This window comes from Pleurodeles waltl, chromosome 6 (assembly GCF_031143425.1).
Source record: "Pleurodeles waltl isolate 20211129_DDA chromosome 6, aPleWal1.hap1.20221129, whole genome shotgun sequence".
NCBI lineage: Eukaryota > Metazoa > Chordata > Amphibia > Caudata > Salamandridae > Pleurodeles > Pleurodeles waltl.
In genome coordinates, this window is record NC_090445.1 from 79,661,025 (window position 1) to 79,685,419 (window position 24,395).

A 24,395-nucleotide genomic window follows, 5' to 3' on the forward strand; every position below is an offset into this window, starting at 1 on the left:
TTAACATTAACTCTCACCTTTTTCAGATATTTTGCTGAGGCTTAAAACTACACACACACACATCCTGCAGTTTGCCTCACGATTCCCACAGGACTCCACACAATGCAGCACTTCCCGCCCTGGAAGGCGCCGCTGGGAGCGGTCCTAGGCCGAGCCTTTCCTGCGCCCTTTCCTAGCCTGAGCCGCCCGTGCTTACAGCGAGCTCGGAGTCCGCTCAGGTCCGTCCTGTCCACCCCCATCCTTTCAAAAAAAGAAGTTTAAGGTCTCATCCCCGCTGGTGTTATGATTAAAGTAGGTATGAAAACTACTTTATGTCAGCAGCGGGATTTGACCACAGGACTGGGGAAGATACTGCTCTTGAATGTGGCACCTTACACCACTCGGCCATTCCGGCAGCCTCCAGAACACGGCTCTGGAGGCTGACTGCCACCTCGCGAAACAGGGAGAGTTCACACTGTTCTATACTGGACATTTAAGTATGTGCCCAGAGACAGGTTGAGAGGACAGATGCATGTATGTACCAGAGTGAGCTCAAGAGAGACTGATGGGGACATAAGACTGGGGTAGAGCAATAGATGGAGAAAGAGAAAGGTGCCTGTGTCGAGTCAGCAGCAGAGAAAATGAAACAAAGGGGCCTCCTGGGATAACCACACACTACTACCTCACAAAGAACACACAGAGGGTGTGTGAAATGACAGAGGCACAGCAGCCTGGCTAGCTCAGTCGGTAGAGCATGAGACTCTTAATGTCAGGGTTGTGGGTTCGAGCCCCATGTTGGACGTGATGCTTTTTAAAAGGCTTCTCCATTTTCGGGTTTAACATTAACTCTCACCTTTTTCAGATATTTCGCTGAGGCTTAAAACTACACACACACACACATCCTGCAGTTTCCTCACGATTCCCACAGGACTCCACACAACGCAGCACTTCCCGCCCTGGGAGGCGCCGCTGGGAGCGGTCCTAGGCTGAGCCTTTCCTGCACCCTTTCCTAGCCTGAGCCACCCGTGCTTACAGCGAGCTCGGAGTCCGCTCCGGTCCGTCCTGCCCTCCCCCCCCCATCCTTTCAAAAAGAGGAATTTAAGGTCTCATCCCCGCTGGTGTTATGATTAAAGTAGGTATGAAAACTACTTTATGTCAGCAGTGGGATTTGATCACAGGACTGGGGAAGATACTGCTCTGGAAAGTGGCACCTTACACCGCTCGGCCATTCCGGCAGCCTCCGGAACACGGCTCTGGAGGCTGACTGCCACCTCGCGAAACAGGGAGAGTTCACACTGTTCTATACTGGACATTTAAGTATGTGCCTAGAGACAGGTTGAGAGGACAGATGCATGTATGTACCAGAGTGAGCTCAAGAGAGACTGATGGGGACATAAGACTGGGGTAGAGCGAGAGATGGAGAAAGAGAAAGGTGCCTGTGTCGAGTCAGCAGCAGAGAAAATGAAACAAAGGGGCCTCCTGGGATAACCACACACTACTTCCTCACAAAGAACACACAGAGGGTGTGTGAAATGATATAGGAACAACAGCCCGGCTAGCTCAGTCGGTTGAGCATGAGACTCTTAATCTCAGGCTCGTGGGTACGAGCCCCACGTTGTGTGTGATGCTTTTTAAAGGCTTCTCCATTTTCGGGTTTAACATTAACTCTCACCTTTTTCAGATATTTTGCTGAGGCTTAAAACTACACACACACACATCCTGCAGTTTGCCTCACGATTCCCACAGGACTCCACACAACGCAGCACTTCCCGCCCTGGGAGGCTCCGCTGGGAGCAGTCCTAGGCCGAGCCTTTCCTGCACCCTTTCCTAGCCTGAGCCGCCCGTGCTTACAGCGAGCTCGGGGTCCACTCCGGTCCGTCCTGTCCCCCCCCCATCCTTTCAAAAAGAGGAATTTAAGGTCTCATCCCCGCTGGTGTTATGATTAAAGTAGGTATGAAAATTACTTTATGTCAGCAGTGGGATTTGATCACAGGACTGGGGAAGATACTGCTCTGGAAAGTGGCACCTTACACCGCTCGGCCATTCCGGCAGCCTCCGGAACACGGCTCTGGAGGCTGACTGCCACCTCGCGAAACAGGGAGAGTTCACACTGTTCTATACTGGACATTTAAGTATGTGCCTAGAGACAGGTTGAGAGGACAGATGCATGTATGTACCAGAGTGAGCTCAAGAGAGACTGATGGGGACATAAGACTGGGGTAGAGCGAGAGATGGAGAAAGAGAAAGGTGCCTGTGTCGAGTCAGCAGCAGAGAAAATGAAACAAAGGGGCCTCCTGGGATAACCACACACTACTTCCTCACAAAGAACACACAGAGGGTGTGTGAAATGATATAGGAACAACAGCCCGGCTATCTCAGTCGGTTGAGCATGAGACTCTTTATCTCAGGCTCGTGGGTACGAGCCCCACGTTGTGTGTGATGCTTTTTAAAGGCTTCTCCATTTTCGGGTTTAACATTAACTCTCACCTTTTTCAGATATTTTGCTGAGGCTTAAAACTACACACACACACATCCTGCAGTTTGCCTCACGATTCCCACAGGACTCCACACAACGCAGCACTTCCCGCCCTGGGAGGCTCCGCTGGGAGCAGTCCTAGGCCGAGCCTTTCCTGCACCCTTTCCTAGCCTGAGCCGCCCGTGCTTACAGCGAGCTCGGAGTCAACTCCGGTCCGTCCTGTCCCCCCTCATCCTTTCAAAAAGAGGAGTTTAAGGTCTCATCCCTGCTGGTGTTATGATTAAAGTAGGTATGAAAACTACTTTATGTCAGCAGCAGGATTTGATCACAGGACTGGGGAAGATACTGCTCTTGAATGTGGCGCCTTACACAACTCGGCCATTCCAGCAGCCTCCGGAACATGTCTCTGGAGGCTGACTGCCACCTCGCGAAACAGGGAGAGTTCACACTGTTCTCTACTGGACATTTAAGTATGTGACCAGACACAGGATGAGAGGACGGATGCATGTATGTGCCAGAGTGAGCTCCAGAGAGACTGATGAGGACATAAGACTGGGGTAGAGCGAGAGATGGAGAAACAGAAAGGTGCCTGTGTCGAGTCAGCAGCAGAGAAAATGAAACAAAGGGGCCTCCTGGGATAACCACACACTACTTCCTCACAAAGAACACACAGAGGGTGTGTGAAATGTCATAGCCACAGCAGCCCGGCTAGCTCAGTCGGTAGAGCATGAGACTCTTAATCTCAGGTTCGTGGGTTCGAGCCCCACGTTGGGCGTGATGCTTTTTAAAGGCTTCTCCCTTTTCGGGTTTAACATTAACTCTCACCTTTTTCAGATATTTTGCTGAGGCTTAAAAATACACAAACACACATCCTGCAGTTTGCCTCACGATTCCCACAGGACTCCACACAACGCAGCACTTCCCGCCCTGGGAGGCGCCGCTGGGAGCGGTTCTAGGCCGAGCCTTTCCTGCGCCCTTTCCTAGCCTGAGCCGCCCGTGCTTATAGCGAGCTCGGAGTCCGCTCCGATCCATCCTGTCCCCTCCCATCCTTTCAAAAAGAGGAATTTAAAGTCTCATCCCTGCTGGTGTTATGATTAAAGTAGGTATGAAAACTACTTTATGTCAGCAGCGGGATTAGATCACAGGACTGGGGAAGATACTGCTCTTGAATGTGGCACCTTACACCGCTCGGCCATTCCGGCAGCCTGAAGATGACGGCTCTGGAGGCTGATTGCCATCTCGCGAAACAGTGAGAGTTCACACTGTTCTCTACTGGACATTTAAGCATGTGCCCAGAGACAGGTTGAAAGGACAGATGCATGTTTGTACCAGAGTGAGCTCCAGAAAGACTGATGGGGACATAAGATTGGGGTAGAGCGAGAGATGGAGAAAGAGAAAGGTGCCTGTGTCGAGTCAGCAGCAGAGAAAATGAAACAAAGGGGCCTCCTGGGATAACCACACACTACTTCCTCACAAAGAACACACAGAGGGTGTGTGAAATGACATAGGCACAGCAGCCCGTCTAGCTCAGTCGGTAGAGCATGAGACTCTTAGTCTCAGGGTCGTGGGTTGGAGCCCCACGTTGGGCATGATGCTTTTTAAAGGCTTCCCCATTTTCGGGTTTAACATTAACTCTCACCTTTTTCAGATATTTTGCTGAGGCTTAAAACTACACACACACACATCCTGCAGTTTGCCTCACGATTCCCACAGGACTCCACACAACGCAGCACTTCCCGCCCTGGGAGGCGCCACTGGGAGCGGTCCTAGGCCGAGCCTTTCCTAGCCTGAGCCGCCCGTGCTTACAGCGAGCTCGGAGTCCGCTCCGGTCCGTCCTGTCCCCCCCCCCATCCTATCAAAATGAGGAGTTTAAGGTCTCATCCCCGCTGGTGTTATGATTAAGGTAGGTATGAAAACTACTTTATTTCTGCAGCGGTATTTGATCACGGGACTGGGGAAGATACTGCTATTGAATGTGGCGCCTTACACCGCTCGGCCATTCCGGCAGACTTCGGAACACTGCTCTGGAGTCTGACTGCCACCTCGCGAAACAGGGTGAGTTCACACTCTTCACTACTGGACATTTAAGCATGTGCCCAGAGACAGGTTGAAAGGACAGATGCATGTATGTACCAGAGTGAGCTCCAGAAAGACTGATGAGGACATAAGAATGGGGTAGAGCGAGAGATGGAGAAAGAGAAAGGTGCCTGTGTCGAGTCAGCAGCAGAGAAAATGAAACAAAGGGGCCTCCTGGGATAACCACACACTACTTCCTCACAAAGAACACACAGAGGGTGTGTGAAATGACATAGGCACAGCAGCCCGGCTATCTCAGTCGGTAGTGCATGAGACTCTTAATCTCAGGGTCGTGGGATCGAGCCCTATGTTGGGTGTGATGCTTTTTAAAGGCTTCTCCATTTTCGGGTTTAACATTAACTCTCACCTTTTTCAGATATTTTGCTGAGGCTTAAAACTACACACACACACATCCTGCAGTTTGCCTCACGATTCCCACAGGACTCCACACAACGCAGCACTTCCTGCCCTGGGAGGCGCCGCTGGGAGCGGTCCTAGGCCGAGCCTTTCCTGCGCCCTTTCCTAGCCTGAGCTCCCCGTGCTTACAGCAAGCTCGGAGTCCGCTCCGGTCCGTCCTGTCCCCACCCCATCCTTTCAAAAAGAGGACTTTAAGGTCTCATCCCCGCTGGTGTTATGATTAAAGTAGGTATGAAAACTACTTTATGTCAGCAGCGGGATTTGACCACAGGACTGGGGAAGATACTGCTCTTGAATGTGGTGCCTTACACCACTCAGCCATTCCGGCAGCCTCCAGAACACGGCTCTGGAGGCTGACTGCCACCTCGCGAAACAGGGAGAGTTCACACTGTTCTATACTGGACATTTAAGTATGTGCCAGAGACAGGTTGAGAGGACAGATGCATGTATGTACCAGAGTGAGCTCAAGAGAGACTGATGGGGACATAAGACTGGGGTAGAGCGAGAGATGGAGAAAGAGAAAGGTGCCTGTGTCGAGTCAGCAGCAGAGAAAATGAAACAAAGGGGCCTCCTGGGATAACCACACACTACTTCCTCACAAAGAACACACAGAGGGTGTGTGAAATGACATAGGCACAGCAGCCCGGCTAACTCAGTCGGTAGAGCATGAGACTCTTAATCTCAGGGTCGTGGGTTCGAGCCCCACGTTGGGTGTGATGCTTTTTAAAGGCTTCTCCATTTTCGGGTTGAACATGAACTCTCACCTTTTTCAGATATTTCGCTGAGGCTTAAAAGTACACACACACACATCCTGCAGTTTGCCTCACGATTCCCACAGGACTCCACACAACGCAGCACTTCCCACCCTGGGAGGCGCCGCTGGGAGCGGTCCTAGGCCGAGCCTTTCCTGCGCCCTTTCCTAGCCTGAGCCGCCCGTGCTTACAGCGAGCTCGGAGTCCGCTCCGGTCCGTCCTGTCCCCCCCCATCCTTTCAAAAAGAGGAGTTTAAGGTCTCATCCCCGCTGGTGTTATGATTAAAGTAGGTATGAAAACTACTTTATGTCAGCAGCTGGATGTGACCACAGGACTGGGGAAGAGTAGTCTCTTGAATGTGGCGCCTTACACCGCTCGGCCATTCCGGCAGCCTCTGGAACAAGGCTCTGGAGGCTGACTGCCACCTCGCGAAACAGGGAGAGTTCACACTGTTCTATACTGGACATTTAAGTATGTGCCCAGAGACAGGTTGAGAGGACAGATGCATGTATGTACCAGAGTGAGCTCCAGAAAGACTGATGGGGACATAAGACTGGGGTAGAGCGAGAGATGGAGAAAGAGAAAGGGGCCTGTGTCGAGTCAGCAGCAGAGAAAATGAAACAAAGGGGCCTCCTGGGATAACCACACACTACTGACTCACAAAGAACACACAGAGGTTGTGTGAAATAAGACAGGTACAGCAGCCCGGCGAGCTCAGTCGGTAGCGCATGAGACTCTTAATCTCAGGGTCGTGGGTTCGAGTCCCATGTTGGGCGCGATGCTTTTTAAAGGCTTCTCCATTTTCGGGTTTAACATTAACTCTCACCTTTTTCAGATATTTCGCTGAGGCTTAAAACTACACACACACACATCCTGCAGTTTGCCTCACGATTCCCACAGGACTCCACACAACGCAGCACTTCCCGCCCTGGGAGGCGCCGCTGGGAGCGGTCCTAGGCCGAGCCTTTCCTGCGCCCTTTCCTAGCCTGAGCCGCCCGTGCTTACAGCGAGCTCGGAGTCCGCTCCGGTCCGTCCCCTCCCCCCCCCCCATCCTTTCAAAAAGAAGAGTTTAAGGTCTCATCCCCGCTGGTGTTATGATTAAAGTAGGTATGAAAACTACTTTATGTCAGAAGCGGGATTTGACCACGGGACTGGGGAAGATACTGCTCTTGAATGTGGCGCCTTACACCACTCGGCCATTCCGGCAGCCTCCAGAACACGGCTCTGGAGGCTGACTGCCACCTCGCGAAACAGGGAGAGTTCACACTGTTCTATACTGGACATTTAAGTATGTGCCCAGAGACAGGTTGAGAGGACAGATGCATGTATGTACCAGAGTGAGCTCCGGAGAGACTGATGAGGACATAAGACTGGGGTAGAGCGAGAGATGGAGAAAGAGAAAGGTGCCTGTGTCGAGTCAGCAGCAGAGAAAATGAAACAAAGGGGCCTCCTGGGATAACCACACACTACTTCCTCACAAAGAACACACAGAGGGTGTGTGAAATGACATCGGTACAGCAGCCCGGCTAGCTCAGTTGGTAGAGCATGAGACTCTTAATCTCAGGTTCGTGGGTTTGAGCCCCACGTTGGGCGTGATGCTTTTTAAAGGCTTCTCCATTTTCGGGTTTAACATTAACTCTCACCTTTTTCAGATATTTCGCTGAGGTTTAAAACTACACACACACACATCCTGCAGTTTGCCTCACGATTCCCACAGGACTCCACACAATGCAGCACTTCCCGCCCTGGGAGGTGCCGCTGGCAGCAGACCTAGGCCGAGCCTTTCCTGCGCCCTTTCCTAGCCTGAGCCGCCCGTGCTTACAGCGAGCTCGGAGTCCGCTCTGGTCCGTCCTGTCCCCCCCCATCCTTTCAAAAAGAGGAGTTTAAGGTCTCATCCCCGCTGGTGTTATGATTAAAGTAGGTATGAAAACTACTTTACGTCAGCAGCAGGATTTGACCACGGGACTGGGGAAGATACTGCTCTTGAATGTGGCACCTTACACCGCTCGGCCATTCCGGCAGCCTCCGGAACACGGCTCTGGAGGCTGACTGCCACCTCGCGAAACAGGGAGAGTTCACACTCTTCTCTACTGGACATTTAAGCATGTGCCCAGAGACAGGTTGAAAGGACAGATGCATGTATGTACCTGAGTGAGCTCCAGAAAGACTGATGGGGACATAAGACTGGGGAAGAGCGAGAGATGGAGAAAGAGAAAGGTGCCTGTGTCGAGTCAGCAGCAGAGAAAATGAAACAAAGGGGCCTCCTGGGATAACCACACACTACTTCCTCACAAAGAACACACAGAGGGTGTGTGAAATGACATAGGCACAGCAGCCCGGCTAGCTCAGTCGGTAGAGCATGAGACTCTTAATCTCAGGGTCGTGGGTTTGAGCCCCACGTTGGGCGTGATGCTTTTTAAAGGCTTCTCCATTTTCGGGTTTAACATTAACTCTCACCTTTTTCAGATATTTTGCTGAGGCTTAAAACTACACACACACACATCCTGCAGTTTGCCTCACGATTCCCACAGGACTCCACACAACGCAGCACTTCCCGCCCTGGGAGGCGCCGCTGGGAGCGGTTCTAGGCCGAGCCTTTCCTGCGCCCTTTCCTAGCCTGAGCCGCCCGTGCTTATAGCGAGCTCGGAGTCCGCTCCGATCCATCTTGTCCCCCCCCATCCTTTCAAAAAGAGGAATTTAAAGTCTCATCCCTGCTGGTGTTATGATTAAAGTAGGTATGAAAACTACTTTATGTCAGCAGCGGGATTAGATCACAGGACTGGGGAATATACTGCTCTTGAATGTGGCACCTTACACCGCTCGGCCATTCCGGCAGCCTGAAGGTGACGGCTCTGGAGGCTGATTGCCATCTCGCGAAACAGTGAGCGTTCACACTGTTCTCTACTGGACATTTAAGCATGTGCCCAGAGACAGGTTGAAAGGACAGATGCATGTTTGTATCAGAGTGACCTCCAGAAAGACTGATGGGGACATAAGATTGGGGTAGAGCGAGAGATGGAGAAAGAGAAAGGTGCCTGTGTCGAGTCAGCACCAGAGAAAATGAAACAAAGGGGCCTCCTGGGATAACCACACACTACTTCCTCACAAAGAACACACAGAGGGTGTCTGAAATGACATAGGCACAGCAGCCCGTCTAGCTCAGTCAGTATAGCATGAGACTCTTAGTCTCAGGGTCGTGGGTTGGAGCCCCACGTTCGGCATGATGCTTTTTAAAGGCTTCCCCATTTTCGGGTTTAACATTAACTCTCACCTTTTTCAGATATTTCGCTGAGGCTTAAAACTACACACACACACATCCTGCAGTTTGCCTCACGATTCCCACAGGACTCCACACAACGCAGCACTTCCCGCCCTGGGAGGCGCCACTGGGAGCGGTCCTAGGCCGAGCCTTTCCTAGCCTGAGCCGCCCGTGCTTACAGCGAGCTCGGAGTCCGCTCCGGTCCGTCCTGTCCCCCCCCCCATCCTATCAAAATGAGGAGTTTAAGGTCTCATCCCCGCTGGTGTTATGATTAAGGTAGGTATGAAAACTACTTTATTTCTGCAGCGGTATTTGATCACGGGACTGGGGAAGATACTGCTATTGAATGTGGCGCCTTACACCGCTCGGCCATTCCGGCAGACTTCGGAACACGGCTCTGGAGTCTGACTGCCACCTCGCGAAACAGGGAGAGTTCACACTCTTCTCTACTGGACATTTAAGCATGTGCCCAGAGACAGGTTGAAAGGACAGATGCATGTATGTACCAGAGTGAGCTCCAGAAAGACTGATGGGGACATAAGACTGGGGTAGATCGAGAGATGGAGAAAGAGAAAGGTGCCTGTGTCAGGTCAGCAGCAGAGAAAATGAAACAAAGGGGCCTCCTGGGATCACCACACACTACTTCCTCACAAAGAACACACAGAGGGTGTGTGAAATGACATAGCCACAGCAGCCCGGCTAGCTCAGTCGGTAGAGCATGAGACTCTTAATCTCAGGGTCGTGGGTTCGAGCTCCACGTTGGGCGTGATGCTTTTTAAAGGCTTCTCCATTTTCGGGGTTTAACATTAACTCTCACCTTTTTCAGATATTTCGCTGAGGCTTAAAACTACACACACACACATCCTGCAGTTTGCCTCACGATTCCCACAGGACTCCACACAACGCAGCACTTCCCGCCCTGGGAGGCGCCGCTGGGAGCGATCCTAGGCCGAGCCTTTCCTGCGCCCTTTCCTAGCCTGAGCCGCCCGTGCTTACAGCGAGCTCGGAGTCTGCTCCGGTCCGTCCTGTCCACCCCCATCCTTTCAAAAAGAGGAGTTTTACGGTCTCATCCTTGCTGGTGTTATGATTAAAGTAGGTATGAAAACTACTTTATGTCGGCAGCGGGATTTGATCACAGGCCTGGGGAAGATACTGCTCTTGAATGTGGCACCTTACACCGCTCAGCCATTCCAGCAGCCTCAGGAAAACCGCTCTGGATGCTGACTGCAACCTCGCGAAACAGGGAGAGTTCACACTGTTCTCTACTGGACATTTAAGTATGTGCCCAGAGACAGGTTGAGAGGACAGATGCATGTATGTACCAGAGTGAGCTCCAGAGAGACTGATGAGGACATAAGACTGGGGTAGAGCGAGAGATGGAGAAAGAGAAAGGTGCCTGTGTCGAGTCAGCAGCAGAGAAAATGAAACAAAGGGGCCTCCTGGGATAACCACACACTACTTCCTCACAAAGAACACACAGAGGGTGTGTGAAATGACATAGGCACAGCAGCCCGGCTAGCTCAGTCGGTAGTGCATGAGACTCTTAATCTCAGGGTCATGGGTTCGAGCCCTATGTTGGGAGTGATGCTTTTTAAAGGCTTCTCCATTTTCGGGTTTAACATTAACTCTCACCTTTTTCAGATATTTTGCTGAGGCTTAAAACTACACACACACACATCCTGCAGTTTGCCTCACGATTCCCACAGGACTCCACACAACGCAGCACTTCCCGCCCTGGGAGGCGCCGCTGGGAGCGGTCCTAGGCCGAGCCTTTCCTGCGCCCTTTCCTAGTCTGAGCTGCCCGTGCTTACAGCAAGCTCGGAGTCCGCTCCGGTCCGTCCTGTCCCCACCCCATCCTTTCAAAAAGAGGACTTTAAGGTCTCATCCCCGCTGGTGTTATGATTAAAGTAGGTATGAAAACTACTTTATGTCAGCAGCGGGATTTGACCACAGGACTGGGGAAGATACTGCTCTTGAATGTGGCGCCTCACACCACTCAGCCATTCCGGCAGCCTCCAGAACACGGCTCTGGAGGCTGACTGCCACCTCGCGAAACAGGGAGAGTTCACACTGTTCTATACTGGACATTTAAGTATGTGCCCAGAGACAGGTTGAGAGGACTGATGCATGTATGTACCAGAGTGAGCTCAAGAGAGACTGATGGGGACATAAGACTGGGGTAGAGCGAGAGATGGAGAAAGAGAAAGGTGCCTGTGTCGAGTCAGCAGCAGAGAAAATGAAACAAAGGGGCCTCCTGGGATAACCACACACTACTTCCTCACAAAGAACACACAGAGGGTGTGTGAAATGACATAGGCACAGCAGCCCGGCTAACTCAGTCGGTAGAGCATGAGACTCTTAATCTCAGGGTCGTGGGTTCGAGCCCCACGTTGGGTGTGATGCTTTTTAAAGGCTTCTCCATTTTCGGGTTGAACATTAACTCTCACCTTTTTCAGATATTTCGCTGAGGCTTAAAAGTACACACACATCCTGCAGTTTGCCTCACGATTCCCACAGGACTCCACACAACGCAGCACTTCCCGCCTTGGGAGGCGCCGCTGGGAGCGGTCCTAGGCCGAGCCTTTCCTGCGCCCTTTCCTATCCTGAGCCGCCCGTGCTTACAGCGAGCTCGGAGTCCGCTCCGGTCCGTCCTGTCCCCCCCCCCATCCTTTCAAAACGAGGAGTTTAAGGTCTCATCCCCGCTGGTGTTATGATTAAAGTAGGTATGAAAACTACTTTATGTCAGCAGCAGGATTTAATTACGGGACTGGGGAAGATACTGCTCTTGAATGTGGCGCCTTACACCGCTCGGCCATTCCGGCAGCCTCCGGAACACGGCTCTGGAGGCTGACTGCCCCCTCGCGAAACAGGGAGAGTTCACACTGTTCTCTACTGGACATTTAAGTATGTGCCCAGAGACAGGTTGAGAGGACAGATGCATGTATGTACCAGAGTGAGCTCCAGAGAGACTGATGTGGACATAAGACTGGGGTAGAGCGAGAGATGGAGAAAGAGAAAGGTGCCTGTGTCGAGTCAGCAGCAGAGAAAATGAAACAAAGGGGCCTCCTGGGATAACCACACACTACTTCCTCACAAAGAACACACAGAGGGTGTGTGAAATGACATAGGCACAGCAACCTGGCTAGCTCAGCTGGTAGAGCATGAGACTCTTAATCTCAGGGTTGTGGGTTTGAGCATCACGTTGGGTGTGATGCTTTTTAAAGGCTTCTCCATTTTCGGGTTTAACATTAACTCTCACCTTTTTCAGATATTTAGCTGAGGCTTAAAACTACACACACACACACACATCCTGCAGTTTGCCTCACGATTCCCACATGACTCCACACAACGCAGCACTTCCCGCCCTGGGAGGCGCCGCTGGGAGCGGTCCTAGGCCGAGCCTTTCCTGCGCCCTTTCCTAGCCTGAGCCGCCCGTGCATACAGCGAGCTCGGAGTCCGCTCCGGTCCGTCCCCTCCCCCCCCCCATCCTTTCAAAAAGAAGAGTTTAAGGTCTCATCCCCGCTGGTGTTATGATTAAAGTAGGTATGAAAACTACTTTATGTCAGCAGCGGGATTTGACCACGGGACTGGGGAAGATACTGCTCTTGAATGTGGCGCCTTACACCACTCGGCCATTCCGGCAGCCTCCAGAACAAGGCTCTGGAGGCTGACTGCCACCTCGCGAAACAGGGAGAGTTCACACTGTTCTATACTGGACATTTAAGTATGTGCCCAGAGACAGGTTGAGAGGACAGATGCATGTATGTACCAGAGTGAGCTCCGGAGAGACTGATGAGGACATAAGACTGGGGTAGAGCGAGAGATGGAGAAAGAGAAAGGTGCCTGTGTCGAGTCAGCAGCAGAGAAAATGAAACAAAGGGGCCTCCTGGGATAACCACACACTACTTCCTCACAAAGAACACACAGAGGGTGTGTGAAATGACATAGGTACAGCAGCCCGGCTAGCTCAGTTGGAAGAGCATGAGACTCTTAATCTCAGGTTCGTGGGTTTGAGCCCCACGTTGGGCGTGATGCTTTTTAAAGGCTTCTCCATTTTCGGGTTTAACATTAACTCTCACCTTTTTCAGATATTTCGCTGAGGTTTAAAACTACACACACACACATCCTGCAGTTTGCCTCACGATTCCCACAGGACTCCACACAATGCAGCACTTCCCGCCCTGGGAGGTGCCGCTGGGAGCGGTCCTAGGCCGAGCCTTTCCTGCGCCCTTTCCTAGCCTGAGCCGCCCGTGCTTACAGCGAGCTCGGAGTCCGCTCCGGTCCGTCCTGTCCCCCCCCATCCTTTCAAAAAGAGGAGTTTAAGGTCTCATCCCCGCTGGTGTTATGATTAAAGTAGGTATGAAAACTACTTTACGTCAGCAGCGGGATTTGACCACGGGACTGGGGAAGATACTGCTCTTGAATGTGGCACCTTACACCGCTCGGCCATTCCGGCAGCCTCCGGAACACGGCTCTGGAGGCTGACTGCCACCTCACGAAACAGGGAGAGTTCACACTCTTCTCTACTGGACATTTAAGCATGTGCCCAGAGACAGGTTGAAAGGACAGATGCATGTATGTACCTGAGTGAGCTCCAGAAAGACTGATGGGGACATAAGACTGGGGAAGAGCGAGAGATGGAGAAAGAGAAAGGTGCCTGTGTCGAGTCAGCAGCAGAGAAAATGAAACAAAGGGGCCTCCTGGGATAACCACACACTACTTCCTCACAAAGAACACACAGAGGGTGTGTGAAATGACATAGGCACAGCAGCGCGGCTAGCTCAGTCGGTAGAGCATGAGACTCTTAATCTCAGGGTCGTGGGTTTGAGCCCCACGTTGGGCATGATGCTTTTTAAAGGCTTCTCCATTTTCGGGTTTAACATTAACTCTCACCTTTTTCAGATATTTTGCTGAGGCTTAAAACTACACACACACACATCCTGCAGTTTGCCTCACGATTCCCACAGGACTCCACACAACGCAGCACTTCCCGCCCTGGGAGGCTCCACTGGGAGCAGTCCTAGGCCGAGCCTTTCCTGCACCCTTTCCTAGCCTGAGCCGCCCGTGCTTACAGCGAGCTCGGAGTCCACTCCGGTCCGTCCTGTCCCCCCTCATCCTTTCAAAAAGTGGAGTTTAAGGTCTCATCCCTGCTGGTGTTATGATTAAAGTAGGTATGAAAACTACTTTATGTCAGCAGCAGGATTTGATCACAGGACTGGGGAAGATACTGCTCTTGAATGTGGCACCTTACACCACTCGGCCATTCCAGCAGCCTCCGGAGCATGTCTCTGGAGGCTGACTGCCACCTCGCGAAACAGGGAGAGTTCACACTGTTCTCTACTGGACATTTAAGTATGTGACCAGAGACAGGATGAGAGGACGGATGCATGTATGTGCCAGAGTGAGCTCCAGAGAGACTGATGAGGACATAAGACTGGGGTAGAGCGAGAGATGGAGAAACAGAAAGGTGCCTGTGTCGAGTCAGCAGCAGAGAAAATGAAACAAAGGGGCCTCCTGGGATAACCACACACTACTTCCTCACAAAGAACACACAGAGGGTGTGTGAAATGTCATAGGCACAGCAGCCCGGCTAGCTCAGTCGGTAGAGCATGAGACTCTTAATCTCAGGTTCGTGGGTTCGAGTCCCACGTTGGGCGTGATGCTTTTTAAAGGCTTCTCCCTTTTCGGGTTTAACATTAACTCTCACCTTTTTCAGATATTTTGCTGAGGCTTAAAAACACACATCCTGCAGATTGCCTCACGATTCCCACAGGACTCCACACAACGCAGCACTTCCCGCCCTGGGAGGCGCCGCTGGGAGCGGTTCTAGGCCGAGCCTTTCCTGCGCCCTTTCCTAGCATGAGCCGCCCGGGCTTATAGCGAGCTCGGAGTCCGCTCCGATCCATCCTGTCCCCCCCCATCCTTTCAACAAGAGGAATTTAAAGTCTCATCCCTGCTGGTGTTATGATTAAAGTAGGTATGAAAACTACTTTATGTCAGCAGCAGGATAAGATCAGAGGACTGGGGAATATACTGCTCTTGAATGTGGCACCTTACACCGCTCGGCCATTCCGGCAGCCTGAAGATGACGGCTCTGGAGGCTGATTGCCATCTCGCGAAACAGTGAGAGTTCACACTGTTCTCTACTGGACATTTAAGCATGTGCCCAGAGACAGGTTGAAAGGACAGATGCATGTTTGTACCAGAGTGACCTCCAGAAAGACTGATGGGGACATAAGATTGGGGTAGAGCGAGAGATGGAGAAAGAGAAAGGTGCCTGTGTCGAGTCAGCAGCAGAGAAAATGAAACAAAGGGGCCTCCTGGGATAACCACACACTACTTCCTCACAAAGAACACACAGAGGGTGTGTGAAATGACATAGGCACAGCAGCCCGTCTAGCTCAGTTGGTATAGCATGAGACTCTTAGTCTCAGGGTCGTGGGTTGGAGCCCCACGTTGGGCATGATGCTTTTTAAAGGCTTCCCCATTTTCGGGTTTAACATTAACTCTCACCTTTTTCAGATATTTCGCTGAGGCTTAAAACTACACACACACACATCCTGCAGTTTGCCTCACGATTCCCACAGGACTCCACACAACGCAGCACTTCCCGCCCTGGGAGGCGCCACTGGGAGCGGTCCTAGGCCGAGCCTTTCCTAGCCTGAGCCGCCCGTGCTTACAGCGAGCTCGGAGTCCGCTCCGGTCCGTCCTGTCCCCCCCCCATCCTATAAAAATGAGGAGTTTAAGGTCTCATCCCCGCTGGTGTTATGATTAAGGTAGGTATGAAAACTACTTTATTTCTGCAGCGGTATTTGATCACGGGACTGGGGAAGATACTGCTTTTGAATGTGGCGCCTTACACCGCTCGGCCATTCCGGTAGACTTCGGAACACGGCTCTGGAGTCTGACTGCCACCTCGCGAAACAGGGAGAGTTCACACTCTTCTCTACTGGACATTTAAGCATGTGCCCAGAGACAGGTTGAAAGGACAGATGCATGTATGTACCAGAGTGAGCTCCAGAAAGACTGATGGGGACATAAGACTGGGGTAGAGCGAGAGATGGAGAAAGAGAAAGGTGCCTGTGTCAGGTCAGCAGCAGAGAAAATGAAACAAAGGGGCCTCCTGGGATAACCACACACTACTTCCTCACAAAGAAAACACAGAGGGTGTGTGAAATGACATAGCCACAGCAGCCCGGCTAGCTCAGTCGGTAGAGCATGAGACTCTTAATCTCAGGGTCGTGGTTTCGAGCTCCACGTTGGGCGTGATGCTTTTTAAAGGCTTCTCCATTTTCGGGGTTTAACATTAACTCTCACCTTTTTCAGATATTTCGCTGAGGCTTAAAACTACACACACACACATCGTGCAGTTTGCCTCACGATTCCCACAGGACTCCACACAACGCAGCACTTCCCGCCCTGGGAGGCGCCGCTGGGAGCGATACTAGGCCGAGCCTTTCCTGCGCCCTTTTCTAGCCTGAGCCGCCCGTGCTTACAGCGAGCTCGGAGTCCGCTCCGCTCCGTCCTGTCCACCCCCATCCTTTCAAAAAGAGGAGTTTTACAGTCTCATCCTTGCTGGTGTTATGATTAAAGTAGGTATGAAAACTACTTTATGTCGGCAGCGGGATTTGATCACAGGACTGGGGAAGATACTGCTCTTGAATGTGGCACCTTACACCGCTCAGCCATTCCGGCAGCCTCAGGAAAACTGCTCTGGATGCTGACTGCAACCTCGCGAAACAGGGAGAGTTCACACTGTTCTCTACTGGACATTTAAGTATGTGCCCAGAGACAGGTTGAGAGGACAGATGCATGTATGTACCAGAGTGAGCTCCAGAGAGACTGATGAGGACATAAGACTGGGGTAGAGCGAGAGATGGAGAAAGAGAAAGGTGCCTGTGTCGAGTCAGCAGCAGAGAAAATGAAACAAAGGGGCCTCCTGGGATAACTACACACTACTTCCTCACAAAGAACACACAGAGGGTGTGTGAAATGACATAGGCACAGCAGCCCGGCTAGCTCAGTCGGTAGTGCATGAGACTCTTAATCTCAGGGTCGTGGGTTCGAGCCCTATGTTGGGTGTGATGCTTTTTAAAGGCTTCTCCATTTTCTGGTTTAACATTAACTCTCACCTTTTTCAGATATTTTGCTGAGGCTTAAAACTACACACACACACATCCTGCAGTTTGCCTCACGATTCCCACAGGACTCCACACAACGCAGCACTTCCCGCCCTGGGAGGCGCCGCTGGGAGCGGTCCTAGGCCGAGCCTTTCCTGCGCCCTTTCCTAGCCTGAGCTGCCCGTGCTTACAGAAAGCTCGGAGTCCGCTCCGGTCCGTCCTGTCCCCACCCCATCCTTTCAAAAAGAGGACTTTAAGGTCTCATCCCCGCTGGTGTTATGATTAAAGTAGGTATGAAAACTACTTTATGTCAGCAGCGGGATTTGACCACAGGACTGGGGAAGATACTGCTCTTGAATGTGGCGCCTCACACTACTCAGCCATTCCGGCAGCCTCCAGAACACGGCTCTGGAGGCTGACTGCCACCTCGCGAAACAGGGAGAGTTCACACTGTTCTATACTGGACATTTAAGTATGTGCCCAGAGACAGGTTGAGAGGACAGATGCATGTATGTACCAGAGTGAGCTCAAGAGAGACTGATGGGGACATAAGACTGGGGTAGAGCGAGAGATGGAGAAAGAGAAAGGTGCCTGTGTCGAGTCAGCAGCAGAGAAAATGAAACAAAGGGGCCTCCTGGGATAACCACACACTACTTCCTCACAAAGAACACACAGAGGGTGTGTGAAATGACATAGGCACAGCAGCCCGGGTAGCTCAGTCGGTAGAGCATGAGACTCTTAATCTCAGGGTCGTGGGTTCGAGCCCCACGTTGGGTGTGATGCTTTTTAAAGGCTTCTCCATTTTCGGGTTGAACATTAACTCTCACCTTTTTCAGATATTTCGCTGAGGCTTAAAAGTACACACACATCCTGCAGTTTGCCTCACGATTCCCACAGGACTCCACACAACGCAGCACTTCCCGCCTTGGGAGGCGCCGCTGGGAGCGGTCCTAGGCCGAGCCTTTCCTGCGCCCTTTCCTATCCTGAGCCGCCCGTGCTTACAGCGAGCTCGGAGTCCGCTCCGGTCCGTCCTGTCCCCCCCCCCATCCTTTCAAAACGAGGAGTTTAAGGTCTCATCCCCGCTGGTGTTATGATTAAAGTAGGTATGAAAACTACTTTATGTCAGCAGCAGGATTTAATTACGGGACTGGGGAAGATACTGCTCTTGAATGTGGCGCCTTACACCGCTCGGCCATTCCGGCAGCCTCCGGAACACGGCTCTGGAGGCTGACTGCCCCCTCGCGAAACAGGGAGAGTTCACACTGTTCTCTACTGGACATTTAAGTATGTGCCCAGAGACAGGTTGAGAGGACAGATGCATGTATGTACCAGAGTGAGCTCCAGAGAGACTGATGTGGACATAAGACTGGGGTAGAGCGAGAGATGGAGAAAGAGAAAGGTGCCTGTGTCGAGTCAGCAGCAGAGAAAATGAAACAAAGGGGCCTCCTGGGATAACCACACACTACTTCCTCACAAAGAACACACAGAGGGTGTGTGAAATGACATAGGCACAGCAACCTGGCTAGCTCAGCTGGTAGAGCATGAGACTCTTAATCTCAGGGTTGTGGGTTTGAGCATCACGTTGGGTGTGATGCTTTTTAAAGGCTTCTCCATTTTCGGGTTTAACATTAACTCTCACCTTTTTCAGATATTTAGCTGAGGCTTAAAACTACACACACACACACACATCCTGCAGTTTGCCTCACGATTCCCACATGACTCCACACAACGCAGCACTTCCCGCCCTGGGAGGCGCCGCTGGGAGCGGTCCTAGGCCGAGCCTTTCCTGCGCCCTTTCCTAGCCTGAGCCGCCCGTGCATACAGTGAACTCGGAGTCCGCTCCGGTCCGTCCCCTCCCCCCCCCCATCCTTTCAAAAAGAAGAGTTTAAGGTCTCATCCCCGCTGGTGTTATGATTAAAGTAGGTATGAAAACTACTTTATGTCAGCAGCGGGATTTGACCACGGGACTGGGGAAGATACTGCTCTTGAATGTGGCGCCTTACACCACTCGGCCATTCCGGCAGCCTCCAGAACAAGGCTCTGGAGGCTGACTGCCACCTCGCGAAACAGGGAGAGTTCACACTGTTCTATACTGGACATTTAAGTATGTGCCCAGAGACAGGTTGAGAGGACAGATGCATGTATGTACCAGAGTGAGCTCCGGAGAGACTGATGAGGACATAAGACTGGGGTAGAGCGAGAGATGGAGAAAGAGAAAGGTGCCTGTGTCGAGTCAGCAGCAGAGAAAATGAAACAAAGGGGCCTCCTGGGATAACCACACACTACTTCCTCACAAAGAACACACAGAGGGTGTGTGAAATGACATAGGTACAGCAGCCCGGCTAGCTCAGTTGGAAGAGCATGAGACTCTTAATCTCAGGTTCGTGGGTTTGAGCCCCACGTTGGGCGTGATGCTTTTTAAAGGCTTCTCCATTTTCAGGTTTAACATTAACTCTCACCTTTTTCAGATATTTCGCTGAGGTTTAAAACTACACACACACACATCCTGCAGTTTGCCTCACGATTCCCACAGGACTCCACACAATGCAGCATTTCCCGCCCTGGGAGGTGCCGCTGGGAGCGGTCCTAGGCCGAGCCTTTCCTGCGCCCTTTCCTAGCCTGAGCCGCCCGTGCTTACAGCGAGCTCGGAGTCCGCTCCGGTCCGTCCTGTCCCCCCCCATCCTTTCAAAAAGAGGAGTTTAAGGTCTCATCCCCGCTGGTGTTATGATTAAAGTAGGTATGAAAACTACTTTACGTCAGCAGCGGGATTTGACCACGGGACTGGGGAAGATACTGCTCTTGAATGTGGCACCTTACACCGCTCGGCCATTCCGGCAGCCTCCGGAACACGGCTCTGGAGGCTGACTGCCACCTCGCGAAACAGGGAGAGTTCACACTCTTCTCTACTGGACATTTAAGCATGTGCCCAGAGACAGGTTGAAAGGACAGATGCATGTATGTACCTGAGTGAGCTCCAGAAAGACTGATGGGGACATAAGACTGGGGAAGAGCGAGAGATGGAGAAAGAGAAAGGTGCCTGTGTCGAGTCAGCAGCAGAGAAAATGAAACAAAGGGGCCTCCTGGGATAACCACACACTACTTCCTCACAAAGAACACACAGAGGGTGTGTGAAATGACATAGGCACAGCAGCGCGGCTAGCTCAGTCGGTAGAGCATGAGACTCTTAATCTCAGGGTCGTGGGTTTGAGCCCCACGTTGGGCATGATGCTTTTTAAAGGCTTCTCCATTTTCGGGTTTAACATTAACTCTCACCTTTTTCAGATATTTTGCTGAGGCTTAAAACTACACACACACACATCCTGCAGTTTGCCTCACGATTCCCACAGGACTCCACACAACGCAGCACTTCCCGCCCTGGGAGGCTCCACTGGGAGCAGTCCTAGGCCGAGCCTTTCCTGCACCCTTTCCTAGCCTGAGCCGCCCGTGCTTACAGCGAGCTCGGAGTCCACTCCGGTCCGTCCTGTCCCCCCTCATCCTTTCAAAAAGTGGAGTTTAAGGTCTCATCCCTCCTGGTGTTATGATTAAAGTAGGTATGAAAACTACTTTATGTCAGCAGCAGGATTTGATCACAGGACTGGGGAAGATACTGCTCTTGAATGTGGCACCTTACACCACTCGGCCATTCCAGCAGCCTCCGGAGCATGTCTCTGGAGGCTGACTGCCACCTCGCGAAACAGGGAGAGTTCACACTGTTCTCTACTGGACATTTAAGTATGTGACCAGAGACAGGATGAGAGGACGGATGCATGTATGTGCCAGAGTGAGCTCCAGAGAGACTGATGAGGACATAAGACTGGGGTAGAGCGAGAGATGGAGAAAGAGAAAGGTGCCTGTGTCGAGTCAGCAGCAGAGAAAATGAAACAAAGGGGCCTCCTGGGATAACCACACACTACTTCCTCACAAAGAACACACAGAGGGTGTGTGAAATGACATAGGTACAGCAGCCCGGCTAGCTCAGTTGGAAGAGCATGAGACTCTTAATCTCAGGTTCGTGGGTTTGAGCCCCACGTTGGGCGTGATGCTTTTTAAAGGCTTCTCCATTTTCGGGTTTAACATTAACTCTCACCTTTTTCAGATATTTCGCTGAGGTTTAAAACTACACACACACACATCCTGCAGTTTGCCTCACGATTCCCACAGGACTCCACACAATGCAGCATTTCCCGCCCTGGGAGGTGCCGCTGGGAGCGGTCCTAGGCCGAGCCTTTCCTGCGCCCTTTCCTAGCCTGAGCCGCCCGTGCTTACAGCGAGCTCGGAGTCCGCTCCGGTCCGTCCTGTCCCCCCCCATCCTTTCAAAAAGAGGAGTTTAAGGTCTCATCCCCGCTGGTGTTATGATTAAAGTAGGTATGAAAACTACTTTACGTCAGCAGCGGGATTTGACCACGGGACTGGGGAAGATACTGCTCTTGAATGTGGCACCTTACACCGCTCGGCCATTCCGGCAGCCTCCGGAGCACGGCTCTGGAGGCTGACTGCCACCTCGCGAAACAGGGAGAGTTCACACTCTTCTCTACTGGACATTTAAGCATGTGCCCAGAGACAGGTTGAAAGGACAGATGCATGTATGTACCTGAGTGAGCTCCAGAAAGACTGATGGGGACATAAGACTGGGGAAGAGCGAGAGATGGAGAAAGAGAAAGGTGCCTGTGTCGAGTCAGCAGCAGAGAAAATGAAACAAAGGGGCCTCCTGGGATAACCACACACTACTTCCTCACAAAGAACACACAGAGGGTGTGTGAAATGACATAGGCACAGCAGCGCGGCTAGCTCAGTCGGTAGAGCATGAGACTCTTAATCTCAGGGTCGTGGGTTTGAGCCCCATGTTGGGCATGATGCTTTTTAAAGGCTTCTCCATTTTCGGGTTTAACATTAACTCTCACCTTTTTCAGATATTTTGCTGAGGCTTAAAACTACACACACACACATCCTGCAGTTTGCCTCACGATTCCCACAGGACTCCACACAACGCAGCACTTCCCGCCCTGGGAGGCTCCACTGGGAGCAGTCCTAGGCCGAGCCTTTCCTGCACCCTTTCCTAGCCTGAGCCGCCCGTGCTTACAGCGAGCTCGGAGTCCACTCCGGTCCGTCCTGTCCCCCCTCATCCTTTCAAAAAGTGGAGTTTAAGGTCTCATCCCTGCTGGTGTTATGATTAAAGTAGGTATGAAAACTACTTTATGTCAGCAGCAGGATTTGATCACAGGACTGGGGAAGATACTGCTCTTGAATGTGGCACCTTACACCACTCGGCCATTCCAGCAGCCTCCGGAGCATGTCTCTGGAGGCTGACTGCCACCTCGCGAAACAGGGAGAGTTCACACTGTTCTCTACTGGACATTTAAGTATGTGACCAGAGACAGGATGAGAGGACGGATGCATGTATGTGCCAGAGTGAGCTCCAGAGAGACTGATGAGGACATAAGACTGGGGTAGAGCGAGAGATGGAGAAACAGAAAGGTGCCTGTGTCGAGTCAGCAGCAGAGAAAATGAAACAAAGGGGCCTCCTGGGATAACCACACACTACTTCCTCACAAAGAACACACAGAGGGTGTGTGAAATGTCATAGGCACAGCAGCCCGGCTAGCTCAGTCGGTAGAGCATGAGACTCTTAATCTCAGGTTCGTGGGTTCGAGTCCCACGTTGGGCGTGATGCTTTTTAAAGGCTTCTCCCTTTTCGGGTTTAACATTAACTCTCACCTTTTTCAGATATTTTGCTGAGGCTTAAAACTACACACACACACATCCTGCAGTTTGCCTCACGATTCCCACAGGACTCCACACAACGCAGCACTTCCCGCCCTGGGAGGCTCCACTGGGAGCAGTCCTAGGCCGAGCCTTTCCTGCACCCTTTCCTAGCCTGAGCCGCCCGTGCTTACAGCGAGCTCGGAGTCCACTCCGGTCCGTCCTGTCCCCCCTCATCCTTTCAAAAAGTGGAGTTTAAGGTCTCATCCCTGCTGGTGTTATGATTAAAGTAGGTATGAAAACTACTTTATGTCAGCAGCGGGATTTGACCACAGGACTGGGGAAGATACTGCTCTTGAATGTGGCGCCTCACACCACTCAGCCATTCCGGCAGCCTCCAGAACACGGCTCTGGAGGCTGACTGCCACCTCGCGAAACAGGGAGAGTTCACACTGTTCTATACTGGACATTTAAGTATGTGCCCAGAGACAGGTTGAGAGGACAGATGCATGTATGTACCAGAGTGAGCTCAAGAGAGACTGATGGGGACATAAGACTGGGGTAGAGCGAGAGATGGAGAAAGAGAAAGGTGCCTGTGTCGAGTCAGCAGCAGAGAAAATGAAACAAAGGGGCCTCCTGGGATAACCACACACTACTTCCTCACAAAGAACACACAGAGGGTGTGTGAAATGACATAGGCACAGCAGCCCGGGTCGCTCAGTCGGTAGAGCATGAGACTCTTAATCTCAGGGTCGTGGGTTCGAGCCCCACGTTGGGTGTGATGCTTTTTAAAGGCTTCTCCATTTTCGGGTTGAACATTAACTCTCACCTTTTTCAGATATTTCGCTGAGGCTTAAAAGTACACACACACACATCCTGCAGCTTGCCTCACGATTCCCACAGGACTCCACACAACGCAGCACTTCCCGCCCTGGGAGGCGCCGCTGGGAGCGGTCCTAGGCCGAGCCTTTCCTGTGCCCTTTCCTATCCTGAGCCGCCCGTGCTTACAGCGAGCTCGGAGTCCGCTCCGGTCCGTCCTGTCCCCCCCCCCATCCTTTCAAAACGAGGAGTTTAAGGTCTCATCCCCGCTGGTGTTATGATTAAAGTAGGTATGAAAACTACTTTATGTCGGCAGCAGGATTTAATTACGGGACTGGGGAAGATACTGCTCTTGAATGTGGCGCCTTACACCGCTCGGCCATTCCGGCAGCCTCCGGAACACGGCTCTGGAGGCTGACTGCCCCCTCGCGAAACAGGGAGAGTTCACACTGTTCTCTACTGGACATTTAAGTATGTGCCCAGAGACAGGTTGAGAGGACAGATGCATGTATGTACCAGAGTGAGCTCCAGAGAGACTGATGTGGACATAAGACTGGGGTAGAGCGAGAGATGGAGAAAGAGAAAGGTGCCTGTGTCGAGTCAGCAGCAGAGAAAATGAAACAAAGGGGCTTCCTGGGATAACCACACACTACTTCCTCACAAAGAACACACAGAGGGTGTGTGAAATGACATAGGCACAGCAACCTGGCTAGCTCAGCTGGTAGAGCATGAGACTCTTAATCTCAGGGTTGTGGGTTCGAGCCTCACGTTGGGTGTGATGCTTTTTAAAGGCTTCT

General features: G+C 52.0%; 4 non-coding genes across 4 annotated transcripts; all 4 read left to right on the forward strand.

The window, feature by feature from the left end:
- Positions 1 to 3,157: 3,157 nt before the first annotated feature.
- Positions 3,158 to 3,230, forward strand: TRNAK-CUU (transfer RNA lysine (anticodon CUU)). Its single transcript has one exon. It is a non-coding gene; the product is annotated as a tRNA-Lys (tRNA).
- A 4,804-nt stretch (positions 3,231 to 8,034) lies between these two features.
- TRNAK-CUU (transfer RNA lysine (anticodon CUU)) lies at positions 8,035 to 8,107 on the forward strand. The gene has a single exon. It is a non-coding gene; the product is annotated as a tRNA-Lys (tRNA).
- A 6,436-nt stretch (positions 8,108 to 14,543) lies between these two features.
- Positions 14,544 to 14,616, forward strand: TRNAK-CUU (transfer RNA lysine (anticodon CUU)). Its single transcript has one exon. It is a non-coding gene; the product is annotated as a tRNA-Lys (tRNA).
- An 8,055-nt stretch (positions 14,617 to 22,671) lies between these two features.
- On the forward strand, positions 22,672 to 22,744 carry TRNAK-CUU (transfer RNA lysine (anticodon CUU)). Its single transcript has one exon. It is a non-coding gene; the product is annotated as a tRNA-Lys (tRNA).
- The last annotated feature ends 1,651 nt before the right edge of the window (positions 22,745 to 24,395 follow it).